General features: G+C 44.2%; 1 protein-coding gene across 2 annotated transcripts in view; it reads right to left on the bottom strand.

The window, feature by feature from the left end:
* Nucleotides 1-2,702, bottom strand: part of ncapg (non-SMC condensin I complex subunit G) — a 33,852-nt gene extending 31,150 nt beyond the window's left edge. For both annotated transcript variants that reach the window (XM_003221347.4, XM_008111299.3), the window contains exon 1: nt 2,594-2,702. The gene's annotated coding sequence lies outside the window, so the exon portion shown is untranslated. The remainder of the gene's footprint in view (nt 1-2,593) is intronic.
* Nucleotides 2,703-12,178: the final 9,476 nt, after the last annotated feature.

Genomic DNA, 12,178 nt, shown 5'->3' with positions numbered 1-12,178 from the left:
ACACAATGCAATTTAAATATATATCTTTACAAACACAGAACAAGATCAAAGCATCAATACTAATAGGAGTAATAATACAATAGCAGTTAATATGGAATCATAATGCTATCATTACAAGTAATTATTAAAGGATGCGTCATCTCTATGCTATAATGTTTATAAAAACAAGCATATTTTCTCCAGTCAGATTGAGGCAGTTACAGCATTTAAATTTTGGTGTAAAACTTAACAGAAACTGAGCTTCTGTAATGGTGAATCATAACTTGGAAATTATGTTATATTTAGTTTGAAGGATACATAATTAGACAATAAAGCTTGTATTAAAGGAAATAGACTGAGAGGGCAATATTACCATTATCTGGAGGGTGGAAACCAAGCTGTTTTTCCAACATACAGTAGAGTCTCACTTATCCAAATTAGGTTATGATTTTACAAATTAAGAACCAAAACATCATGTTATACAACAAATTTGACAGAAAAAGTAATTCAATACGCAGTAATGTTATGTTGTAATTACCGTGTTTACGAATTTAGCACCAAAATATCATGATATATTGAAAACATTTACTGCAAAAATGGCCTGGATTATCCAGAAGCTTGGATAAGCGAGGCTTGGATAAGTGAGACTCTTCTGTATTCGCTTATCCAACGTTCTGCCAGCCCGTTTATGTTGAATAAGTGAGAGACTACTGTATTATATATGTATACATATGTGTGTATATATAAAAATATATATGAGTGTGTGTGTGTGTAAACAAGCAAGCAAGCAAATTACGGTGCATGACCAGCAGAAAGTGGGCACAATATGTATATATGGATACATATACAGTAGAGTCTCACTTATCCAAGCCTAGCTTATCCAAGCCTCTGGATAATCCAAGCCTCCGGATAAACCAAGACATTTTTATAGTCAATGTTTTCAATATATCGTGATATTTTGGTGCTAAATTCGTAAATACAGTAATTACAACATAACATTACTGCGTATTGAACTACTTTTTCTGTCAAATTTGTTGTATAACAAAGTTTTTGTGCTTAATTTGTAAAATCATAATCTAATTTGACATTTAATAGGCTTTTCCTTAATCCCTCCTTATTATCCAAGATATTCGCTTATCCAAGCTTCTGCCGGCCCATTTATGTTGGATAAGTGAGAGACTACTGTGTGTGTGTGTGTGTGTGTGTGTATATATATATATATATGGATATAAATATATGTATGCATATATATATAAATATATGAGTGTGTGTGTGTGGAAGCAAGCAAGCAAGCAAGCAAATTACGGTACATGACCAGCAGAAAGTGGGGCACAATGTGTATATATGGATACATATACAGTAGAGTCTCACTTATCCAAGCCTCGCTTATCCAAGCCTCTGGATAATCCAAGCCATTTTTGTAGTCAATGTTTTCAATATATCATGATATTTTGGTGCTAAATTCGTAAATACAGTAATTACAACATAACATTACTGCGTATTGAACTACTTTTTCTGTCAAATTTGTTGTATAACATGAAGTTTTGGTGCTTAATTTGTAAAATCATAATCTAATTTGATGTTTAATAGGCTTTTCCTTAATCCCTCTTTATTATCCAAGATATCCAAGCTTCTGCCGGCCTGTTTATGTTGGATAAGTGAGAGACTACTGTGTGTGTGTGTGTGTGTGTGTGTGTATATATATATATATATATATATGGATATAAATATATGTATGTATATATGTGATCATGGTGTCTCCCCTGCCAGGTAAGTATATATGTGTGTGTGTATATATAAATATATATGTGTGTGTGTGTGTATGTAAGCAAGCAAATTACGGTACATGACCAGCAGAAAGTGGGGCACAATGTGTATATATGGATACATATACATTTATTTATGAAAACCAATTTACAGAATGCAATCCCGGGTACATTTGAATCAATCTTTCAACAGCCCATTGAAATAAAAGAAGTTCCTTTCTAGGCAACCAGTATCTCTTAAATCCCAACAAGGATCATGAAGAAAAATGGGAAAGAAACGGCAAGCTTTTCTCCGTTTACAGTAGAGTCTCACTTATCCAACATAAACGGGCCGGTAGAATGTTGGATAAGCGAATATGTTGGATAATAAGGAGGCATTAAGGAAAAGCCTATTAAACATCAAATTAGGTTATGATTTTACAAATTAAGCATCAAAACATCATGTTATACAACAAATTTGACAGTAAAAGTAGTTCAATACGCAGTAATGCTATGTAGTAATTACTGTATTTACGAATTTAGCACCAAAATATCACGATGTATTGAAAACATTGACTACAAAACTGCGTTGGATAATCCAGAACGTTGGATAAGCGAGTGTTGGATAAGTGAGACTCTACTGTATGTGGTTCGGTGACAGGATTTCCCCCATTTGTTTAAGGTGCCTTGCGAGGCGGGTGAATCCATCCCAAGGAAATATCCCTCGACTGAATTCTCCTCACGGGTTTGTCGAGAGGAGGAAGCGAGAAAGAGACACAGTTACGAGTTCCCTCGGGGAGTAATAAGCAGGTAACAAAGGCACGAGATAGAGGTGACCCCCCAAAGCTCCCCAACAGGCGCCGCCTCACCTGAGCGACGGACACACAAACACTCCTTCTCTTCGCGCTGCTTTCTTCAAATGTTTTACGCTTCCGCCCAAAGATCCCGCCTTTCGTTGCAGTGTCTCGCGAGATTTGAGGTCGAGAACGCTTGAAAGGGGGCGGTGGGAATGTTTGAACCACGGAGAGGCGGGAAGAGGAAGAGATGGGGAAAGGAAGAGGCGCCCCTCACTTGGGGGAGAGCCATGGGGCGGGTCTCGGGTTGTTGCTGTCCTCACAAATGACAGACGCCTCTTTCCCTCCTCTCTAGGTAACATTATTTGAAAACCAGTAGAAATAGCCCTGGGCGAGCCACACTCTCTCAGCCTCAGAGGAAGGTAAGGGCTGACAACCCCACTCCATAAGCAAACCTTGCCCAGAAGTGATCACCACACAATAGTAATGCTTTCTTGTCCAAGGCTTGGCCGGAATCGCTGGATTGCCCTGAGTTTTCCGTGCTGTATGGCCATGTTCCAGAAGCATTCTCTCCTGACGTTTTTGCCCACAAGCATGTGGACAATTTCAACAGAAAGGAGGAAACCAGAAAATTAACCTGGCTACCAGTATTAAGAAAAACTAAAAAATCAGGATAGTAAATAAAGAACAACACTCTGAAATCAGGGGAATTCTAGACATGAAACGATCAGGGCCAGCTAACACCTCCCAACAGAATTCCCACCAGGCAGGAAGCAGCCAGGCTTTGAAGTTGAAAGGACATTCAATGCTAAGATGGCCAATTGAAACATTCACACTTGCCTCAGGCAGGGGAATTCAAGACAAGAAACAATCAGGGCCAGTTAATGCCTCCCAACAAAGGATTCCCCCAGGCAGGAAGCAGCCAGGCTTTGAAGCTGAAAGCAATCCATCTTTTAGATCAGAGCAGGCCCTTAGCCAAGGGGGCAGTTTAGGGGTTCAGACTGTCATGGTTTGCAAAGGCACTGTGCCATATGTGTGTTAACTAGAAAATGAAGTGCATTAAGCCAATTGGCTGAACCTGCAAAGACCTGGAATTGATTGGATACTGTTTCTGTTCTGCTGCTGTAAAACCAGTTTGGACAAGTTTTTTTCCCAGTGCTTTTTTTTTTTTCGTGTCAGGAGCAACCGGAGTTGCTTCTGGAGTGAGAGAATTGGCCATCTGCAAGGACGTTGCCCAGGGGACACCCGGATGTTTTGATGTTTTACCATCCTTGTGGGAGACTTCTCTCATGTCCCTGCATGGAGCTGGAGCTGATAGAGGGAGCTCATCCGCGCTCTCCCCGGGTGGGATTCGAACCTGGCAGCCTTCAGGTCAGCAACCCAACCTTCAAGTCACGAGGCTTTAGTCCACTACACCATTGGGGGCTCCTTTCCAGTGCTGACTGACTACTGCTGGAGTAGAGAGCGGTGTACTCAGAGAGGCATTGCTATTTTTTAGGCCTGTTTGCTGATGAAAAGAGAGAGTAAAGAATCAGGACTGCATTCTTCTCTGGAGCAGATTTGTGGACTGAGAAAGGACTGTTTATGACTGTGGACTTCTGTAAGCAATCAGAGGGACCATTGTGAATACCACTGTTCTTTTGATCTCTTGAAATTAGTAAAGTTCCTGTATATATTTTTTTGTTCTGCAAACCTGAGCGGTACATCATTGTTCTTCCTTGCTATAACCAATACATTATCTCTTGGAAAAGATAGTTCATTTTCACCAATTCAGATAAATGCAATTTAGAATGGAAACTCTGTAGAAATATTGTGCTGAAGTCCAGTGTTAGAATATGCAGTCATTGGGAATCGTCTATATTACAGTAGAGTCTCACTTATCCAACATTGGCTTATCCAACATTCTGGATTATCCAACGCATTTTTGTAGTCAATGTTTTATTTATTTATTTATTTATTTTTATTTACAGTATTTATATTCCGCCCTTCTCACCCCGAAGGGGACTCAGGGCGGATCACATTATACACACATAGGGCAAACATTCAATGCCCATAAACACATCAAACAGAGACCGAGACAATACATCATGATATTTTGGTGCTAAATTCGTAAATACAGTAATTACTACGTAGCATTACTGCATATTGAACTACGTTTTCTGTCAAATTTGTTGTATAACATGATGTTTTGGTGCTTAATTTGAAAATCATAACCTAATTTGATGTTTAATAGGCTTCTCCTTAATCTCTCCTTATTATCCAACATATTCACTTATCCAACGTTCTGCCGGCCCGTTTATGTTGGATAAGTGAGACTCTACTGTATTTGGAAAAGCTTTAATCTGGGTTGCTGTGAGTTTTCCAGGCTGTATGGCCATGTCCCAGAAGCATTCTCTCCTGACGTTTTGCCCACATCTGTGGCAGGCATCCTCAGAGGTTTATATACAGTAGAGTCTCACTTATCCAGCACTCACTTATCCAACGTTCTGGATTATCCAACGCATTTTTGTAGTCAATGTTTTCAATATATCATGATATCTTGGTGCTAAATTCGTAAATACCATAATTACAACATAGCATTAATGCGTAATGAACTACTTTTTCTGTCAAATTTGTTGTATAACATGATGTTTTGGTGCTTAATTTGAAAATCATAACCTATTTTGATGTTTAATAGGCTTTTTCTTAATCTCTCCTTATTATCCAACATATTCGCTTATCCAACATTCTGCCGGCCCGTTTATGTTGGATAAGTGAGACTCTACTGTATCTGTGAAAGGTCCAGGGTGGGAGAAAGAATTCTTGTCTGTTGGAAGCAAGTGTGAATGTTCTGATTTTAGAGGGGTTTTTTAAATACTGGTAGCCAGATTTTGTTTATTTTTGTAGTTGTCAGCCATAGCAGAGTACTTGATGAACCAACCTGGACACAGCATATTATTTGAGAACACAGAAATACTGGCCCACTCTAACAACTACCATGTTAGACTACATAGAGAAGCCACTGAAATCCACAATCATGTGGGCAATTTCAACAGAAAGGAGGAAACTATGAAAATGAACAAAATCTGGCTACCAGTATTATAAAAAGTCTTAAATCAGAATAGTAAATAAAGAACAACACTCAGAAAACAAAGGAATACTAGATATAAAATAATCAGGGACAGCTAACACCTCCCAGCAAAGGAATCTCCCAGGCAGGAAGAAGCCAGATCTTAAAGCTGCAAGGCCATTAAATGCTAATCAAGGTGATTAATCACAACATTCACATTTGCCTCCAACAGACAAGAGTTCTTTCTCACACCCTGGACCTTCCACAGAAATATAAACTTCCCTTGCCTAGTTTCCAACATACAGTAGTCTCACTTATCCAACTTAAATGGGCCGGCAGAACGTTGGATAAGCGAATATGTTGGATAACAAGGAGAGATTAAAGAGAAGCCTATTAAACACCAAATTATGTTATGATTTTACAAATTAAGCACCAAAACATCATGTTATACAACAAATTTGACAGAAAAAGTAGTTCGATACGCAGTAATGCTATGTAGTAATTACTGTATTTACGAATTTAGCACCAAAATATCATGATGTATTGAAAACATTGACTACAAAACTGCGTTGGATAATCCAGAACGTTGGATAAGCGAGTGTTGGATAAGTGAGACTCTACTGTACCTCTGAGGATGCCTGCCATAGATGTGGGCGAAACGGGGCCTCCTTGCAGGAGCAGACCCGTGCCAGCCCAAAAAGAGGGTTCTGCGGCACCTGGCGAGCTTGCAAGAAGCAAACAATACAAGACTTCCCTATTTCCAATAAAGAGGCTCACCCAGGTTTGAAGTAGAGATCACCAATGTTTATTCTGTCCCGCTGGAGCAGGGTGACGGTAGCAATTGCCATTACAGAGAAAAATGCACTTTTTATACTTTTGCTTTTTAAATTTTCCGCTCCCACCCACCCAGCTGGTTCCTTGCTGATTGGTCAGAGAAGTCCCTGACGTCAGGAAGCAAGAGGGGTGGTCTGGGAGGCATGCACGCTTCATCCAATGGGAGCGCGAGCCCTGCCTGTGATGTCACTCCCTTGCTGGCCAATGGGGGAGATGAAAGCAACAGGAAAAACAAAGGGTAAACATATATTAAATGACAGGTTTATGAAAGTTCTTTGTCAAAACGGCCTGGCGATTACCTATGGGCCCTCAAACCGGACCTTGTTTATGGCTCGCTGATTGGTTTAGGAAATTTAATAAAAGAGGGTCTGGCGCCTGCTGGTCAGTCCTATTGTGAAAGAAAGCAGTCATGGCAGAGTCACTGATTAGATTACATATGATTCAGAGTCCAAGAAGGGATGTGGCCTTTGAGTACCAGTGACTCCTGGTCTCCCTTGGCAGGAGAATGAGTCTTTTATGATGAGCGGTTTCAGAATGTCCAAAGAGGTTCCTTCCTGGGTGGCCTGACATCTGTGTCCTCCGAGATCTAGGAAAGAAATCCATTGTCCTTTTCTGCAGAGAGTGATTACTGATAATCCATGTTTGTTATCCATTAGCCTTAGGCATCCGGATGATGCCCAGTTGGGGATGTGCTAGCCAGAGTTCATGCCAAGGTTACAGCTGCCCCATTCATAGGGGTTAAGATATTATAAAAAATAAGAAAGGTAAATAATAATAATAAAGAATTAAAAATAATATGAAATAAGAACAAAAATAAAAATGATAGTAAACACATGAGGGAACCGTTCATGGGGAGAATCACAGGATCCAGCATCCCTTTTGTCACAACCCAGGCTGCAGAGCACCAATAACCATACACAGAGGCCAGAATCTATCTAATATCTTTATTAAGGAAATAAGTAAAGGCAATAAAAATAAGTGTAGAATATAGTTCAGAAGAAGACCTTTCAGGAAAGGTCAATTATAGTCCAGGAAAACAATGTCCAATATAAAATATTAAGGTCCAAAGTTGTAATCCAGTAACCGAAACACTCACTTTGCCAAGCAAAGTGAGGGGAGATGACAAGGTTCTTAGTCCAAGGAACTTGATGTAAGGCTAGGAAGTAAACTTGATTCTTGGAACACAAGGCTTGATACAAGGCAACAAGGAATGAGGAACAGGGACAAGATCCGTGGTAAATACTTGGCAAGGTCCGGGAAGCAAGGCAAGGTCCTGGAAAGCAAGGCTGAGTCCTAGGAAGCAAGGCAAGGTCCGTGAAGCAAAACAAGGCTGGAAACGGGAACGAAGGCTTGGAAACGGGAGTAGCGCTGTCCACACACAACCTACTCCAGTAGCTGACGAATTGACTCCGCAAGATTCCTACAGGGCAAAGAACCTAAATAGGGTCTCGTTTTCCCACCAAAGAACACTTCTCTGGGGAACCAGAACCGAAAGTCAATCTCTGTGTCCAGATGCATGACTCCCTAAAGTTTCTCATGAAAGCAGTCTTAATCAGCTGAATGCCTGGCTGCGATTCTCAGGCTTCTGCGATTAGCCTGTTGAACTCCTTTTTGTTGTTGATAATAATTACGGCGAGAAAATGGGGGAGATTTTGACTCAGGGCTTGTTTGGCAGATTTCTGGAAGACAAACCTCCTGCAGGTGCAAGGGCTCCAATTCAGGCTGGGAAAGTTCCAATTCTGGCTGAAACGGTGGAAAACCCAAGTTTTCCTCTTCATCTGTCACCACAGCGCTAGGAACGGGACTACATGGCCCATGAGTCATCACACTATCCCCCTCCTCAAGCCCCCTCCCAAAATAGGGCTCTCTCCCCGAGGCGCGAGGCCGCGGCTTGGCAGGGTAGGTCTGATGGAAGCAGCGGGTTAGATCGGGGGCATGGACTGTGGAAGCGTCTTCCCAAGAGCGTTCTTCGGGGTCAAAACCCACCCAGTCAATGAGATATTGAAGGCGGCGGCGGTGAAAGCGAGAATCCAAAATGTCCTGAACCTCGAATTCCTCCTCCCCATCCACCAAAACAGGAGTGGGGGCCGGCCGGTCTACATCAGGGCGCACACCATCCGCCGGAAGGAGCAGAGAGCGATGAAACACTGGATGAATGCGCATAGAGCGCGGGAGTTGAAGTTTGAAAGTCACGGGGTTAAGTTGCGCCACCACTGGATAGGGGCCAATGAAGCGGGCTTCTAACTTCCGGCAAGGGCGATGGGAGGGCAAAAAGCGAGTGGACAGAAGAACCCGGTCTCCTACCTTGATTTCGGGGCCCGGCTGGCGATGTTTGTCAGCGTGGCGTTTATAGTCCTCCTTGGCTTGGTCTAGTTGCTGGAGCAAAAGTTGTTGCACCGCTGTGAGTTCCTGCAGCCAGTCCTCTGCTGCGGGAACTTCTGAGGTTTCAATAATAGAAGGAAAGAAGCGTGGATGAAAGCCGTAGTTTGCAAAGAACGGGGTTTCTTTAGTTGAAGCCTGGACACCATTGTTATAGGCAAACTCCGACAGCGGTAACAGGGAAGCCCAATTGTCCTGCTGGTAGTTTACATAACAGCGAAGGTATTGTTCCAGAGTGGCATTGGTGCGCTCTGTCTGCCCATCCGTTTGGGGATGGTGAGCCGAAGATAAACGAGAGTCTATGCCCAATAGTTCCTGTAGTGCTTTCCAGAAGCGAGAGGTGAATTGGGACCCACGGTCTGTGACCAAACTCTTGGGCAAACCATGCAATCTGAAAACATGCTGAAGGAATAAATCTGCAGTCTCTTTGGCTGTGGGGAGGCCATCGCAGGGAATGAAATGGGCTAATTTGGTAAAAAGGTCCACCACCACTAGGATCGTGGTAAATCCACAGGAAGGTGGTAGATCAGTGATAAAATCCGCAGAGATTATTTCCCATGGGCGAGATGGGGTAGGAAGGGGATGCAGAAGCCCTGAGGGCTTCTCTCTTCTTGTCTTGGAGCGCTGGCATACTGGGCAGGTATTGACATATTTTTCCACATCCTTGCGGATCTTGGGCCACCAGAAATCTCTTAGGATCAAATGCATGGTTTTAAATAGTCCGAAATGCCCTGCTGGCTTGCAGTCATGACACAGACGAAGTGCCTTTTCCCTGCCCGGTCCTGGAGGGATGTAGACATGATTTCTATAGCAAAGTAACCCATCCTTAAGCGAGAAGGGGAAATGTAGTCCTTGGCGAAGTTGGTCCTGAGCCCAGGCATCTGCTTGTTGACTGGCCCTGATTTCCTGAGCACAAAGGGGCCCTGGAGTAGAGGGAGTTGATTCAATTAGAGTGGATTTGGTGTTTCCCACTGTGAGCGTGGCAAAGTTCTCGGGCTGCAGTAGTTGGGACTCAAAGGTCTCTTTGCGCCCTGCAGCATATTCCGGTTTCCGTGACAGAGCATCTGCTTGCTTGGTCTGGGCTGGGGTTACATAATGGATTTGGAAGTTAAAACGCTCAAAGAATAAAGCCCAGCGTTGTTGCCTCTGATTTAGCTTGCGGGCAGTTCTTAGATGCTCCAGATTCCGATGATCAGTATGGACCTCAATGGGAAATTTGGCCCCTTCTAACCAATGTCTCCAAGTTTCAAAGGCTGCCTTTATGGCCAAAAGTTCCTTTTCCCAAATAGTGTAATTTCTCTCTGGTGCGGTCAGTTGACGGGAGTAAAAGGCACAAGGGTGAAGATGATCTCCCACTGGTTGTAAGAGTACAGCCCCAATTGCCACATCGGAGGCGTCCACCTGCACGACAAAAGGGGTTTCAGGATCTGGGTGCTGGAGGATTGGCTGGGACGTGAATAATTTCTTTAGTTGCTGGAATCCTTTCTCTGCTTGCTCTGTCCAGCGGAAAGGCTGTTTCCCACGGATGCAGCTGGTGATTGGATCAGACCAGCGGGCAAAGTCTGGAATGAACTTGCGGTAGTAGTTCGCGAACCCCAAGAAGCGTTGCACCTCTTTCTTGTTGGTTGGCGCCCGCCATTCCAATACTGCTGAAACCTTTGCCGGGTCCATGGTGAGCCCTAGTGGCGAGACACGGTATCCCAGGAAATCTACCTCTTGTAGATCAAAAGCGCATTTTTCCAGCTTGGCATAAAGTCCATGATCCCGCAATCGTTGTAACACCATTCTGACGTGGTTCTCATGTTCTGATTGTGATCTAGAAAACACCAAAAAATCGTCCAAGTAGATAATCAAGAACCGGTCTAGATAATCCTGAAAGATATCATTGACAAAATGCTGGAACGTTGCGGGAGCTCCACATAAACCGAAATTCATGACCAGGGACTCGAATAAACCGAATTTAGTCTGGAAAGCGGTCTTCCACTCGTCCCGTTCCCTGATGCGAACTAGATTATAAGCTCCTCGAAGATCCAGTTTGGTGTAAACCTTGGCCCCTCGAAGCCGGTCTAAGAGGTCCGAGATCAAAGGCAGTGGATATCGGTTTTGCTTAGTGATATTGTTCAATGCCCTATAGTCCACCACCAAGCGTAGGTCCCCTGACTTCTTTTTCACAAACATCACTGGGGAAGCGGCTGGGGATTGAGAGGGTCTGATAAACCCCTTGCGGAGGTTTGTCTCTAAGAACTCCCTGAGAGCTTCTTGCTCCGGTTCAGTCAGGGAGTAGAGGTGCCCTCGCGGGATCGGGGGCCCCTCGACCAAGTCAATGGCACAGTCATAAGGTCTATGCGGGGGTAGTTTCTCGGCTTCTTTTTCATTGAATACATCCCAAAAGTCTGAGTATTTCTTGGGCAAGGTGATGATGGGTTCAGCGTCTGTGGCATGGCAGACCTTGGCTACAAGACAATGGTTTTGGCAATATTTTGAAGCAAACTGTAGTTCTCTGTTGGACCAGGAGATGTTTGGGTCGTGGAGTGTCAGCCATGGAATTCCCAAAATCACAGGGAAGTGGGGAACCTCGGTAACAAAGAAGGAAATCTCTTCCATGTGTTCCCTTATCCACATTCTGGTGGGTTCTGACCATTGGCTTACTGGACCTGTCTTGAGGGGGCGGCCATCTATGGCCTGCACCACACGGGCGTTCTTGAAGTCGTGATATTGTAATCCCAGAGAGTCGGCATACTCTCTATCAATGAAATTGTTTGTGGCTCCTGAGTCTATCATAACATGGATCATGACGGGTCCTTTTTTCGCTGACCACAAGGTGACCACTAGGAGAAATAGGACCCCGGTTGGCGGCTCTTGAGTGGGGTTTTTGACCGGGTTGGCGAGCCTCTCTACGCCCGGTCGCTGGCTTCCCCTGCAGGCTTAGCGCCAGCCGCCTCAGACGTCTTCGTCTCCGTGGAGGACGCCGCCGCCAGACGGGCGGCGGGCTTTCCTTTGGCTGGACACTCTCTGGCAAAGTGGCCCCCGTTTCCGCAGTACCAACAGAGATTCAGGCGTTGGCGGCGGGCCTTCTCGGCAGTATCTAACCTGGGACGCACATTGCCCAGCTGCATCGGCACCTCCTCGCTTCCTCTGGGGTATGGGGCTGGTGGCGGGGGTCTCCACACTGGACGCGGCTGGATGCCGGTGGGAGCGGGAGGTTTCGCTCCAGCCCTACCGCTCTGGCCTCGGATCCATTGCTTTCTGTTGGCCAGCATGACTTCAGCTCGTAAACATTGATCAATGAGTCCTTCAAGAGAGTGTGGAGGATCCACCTTGGAGATTTCCTCCAGCATCTCGATGTTGAGACCCTCCCGAAATTGTCCTCTGAGGGCTATGTCGTTCCAGCCGGTGTT

Source organism: Anolis carolinensis, chromosome 5 (assembly GCF_035594765.1).
Source record: "Anolis carolinensis isolate JA03-04 chromosome 5, rAnoCar3.1.pri, whole genome shotgun sequence".
NCBI classification, from domain to species: Eukaryota; Metazoa; Chordata; class Lepidosauria; order Squamata; family Dactyloidae; genus Anolis; species Anolis carolinensis.
The sequence above is the reverse complement of the archived record's forward strand: the minus strand, read 5'-3'. Positions and strand labels throughout refer to the sequence as shown.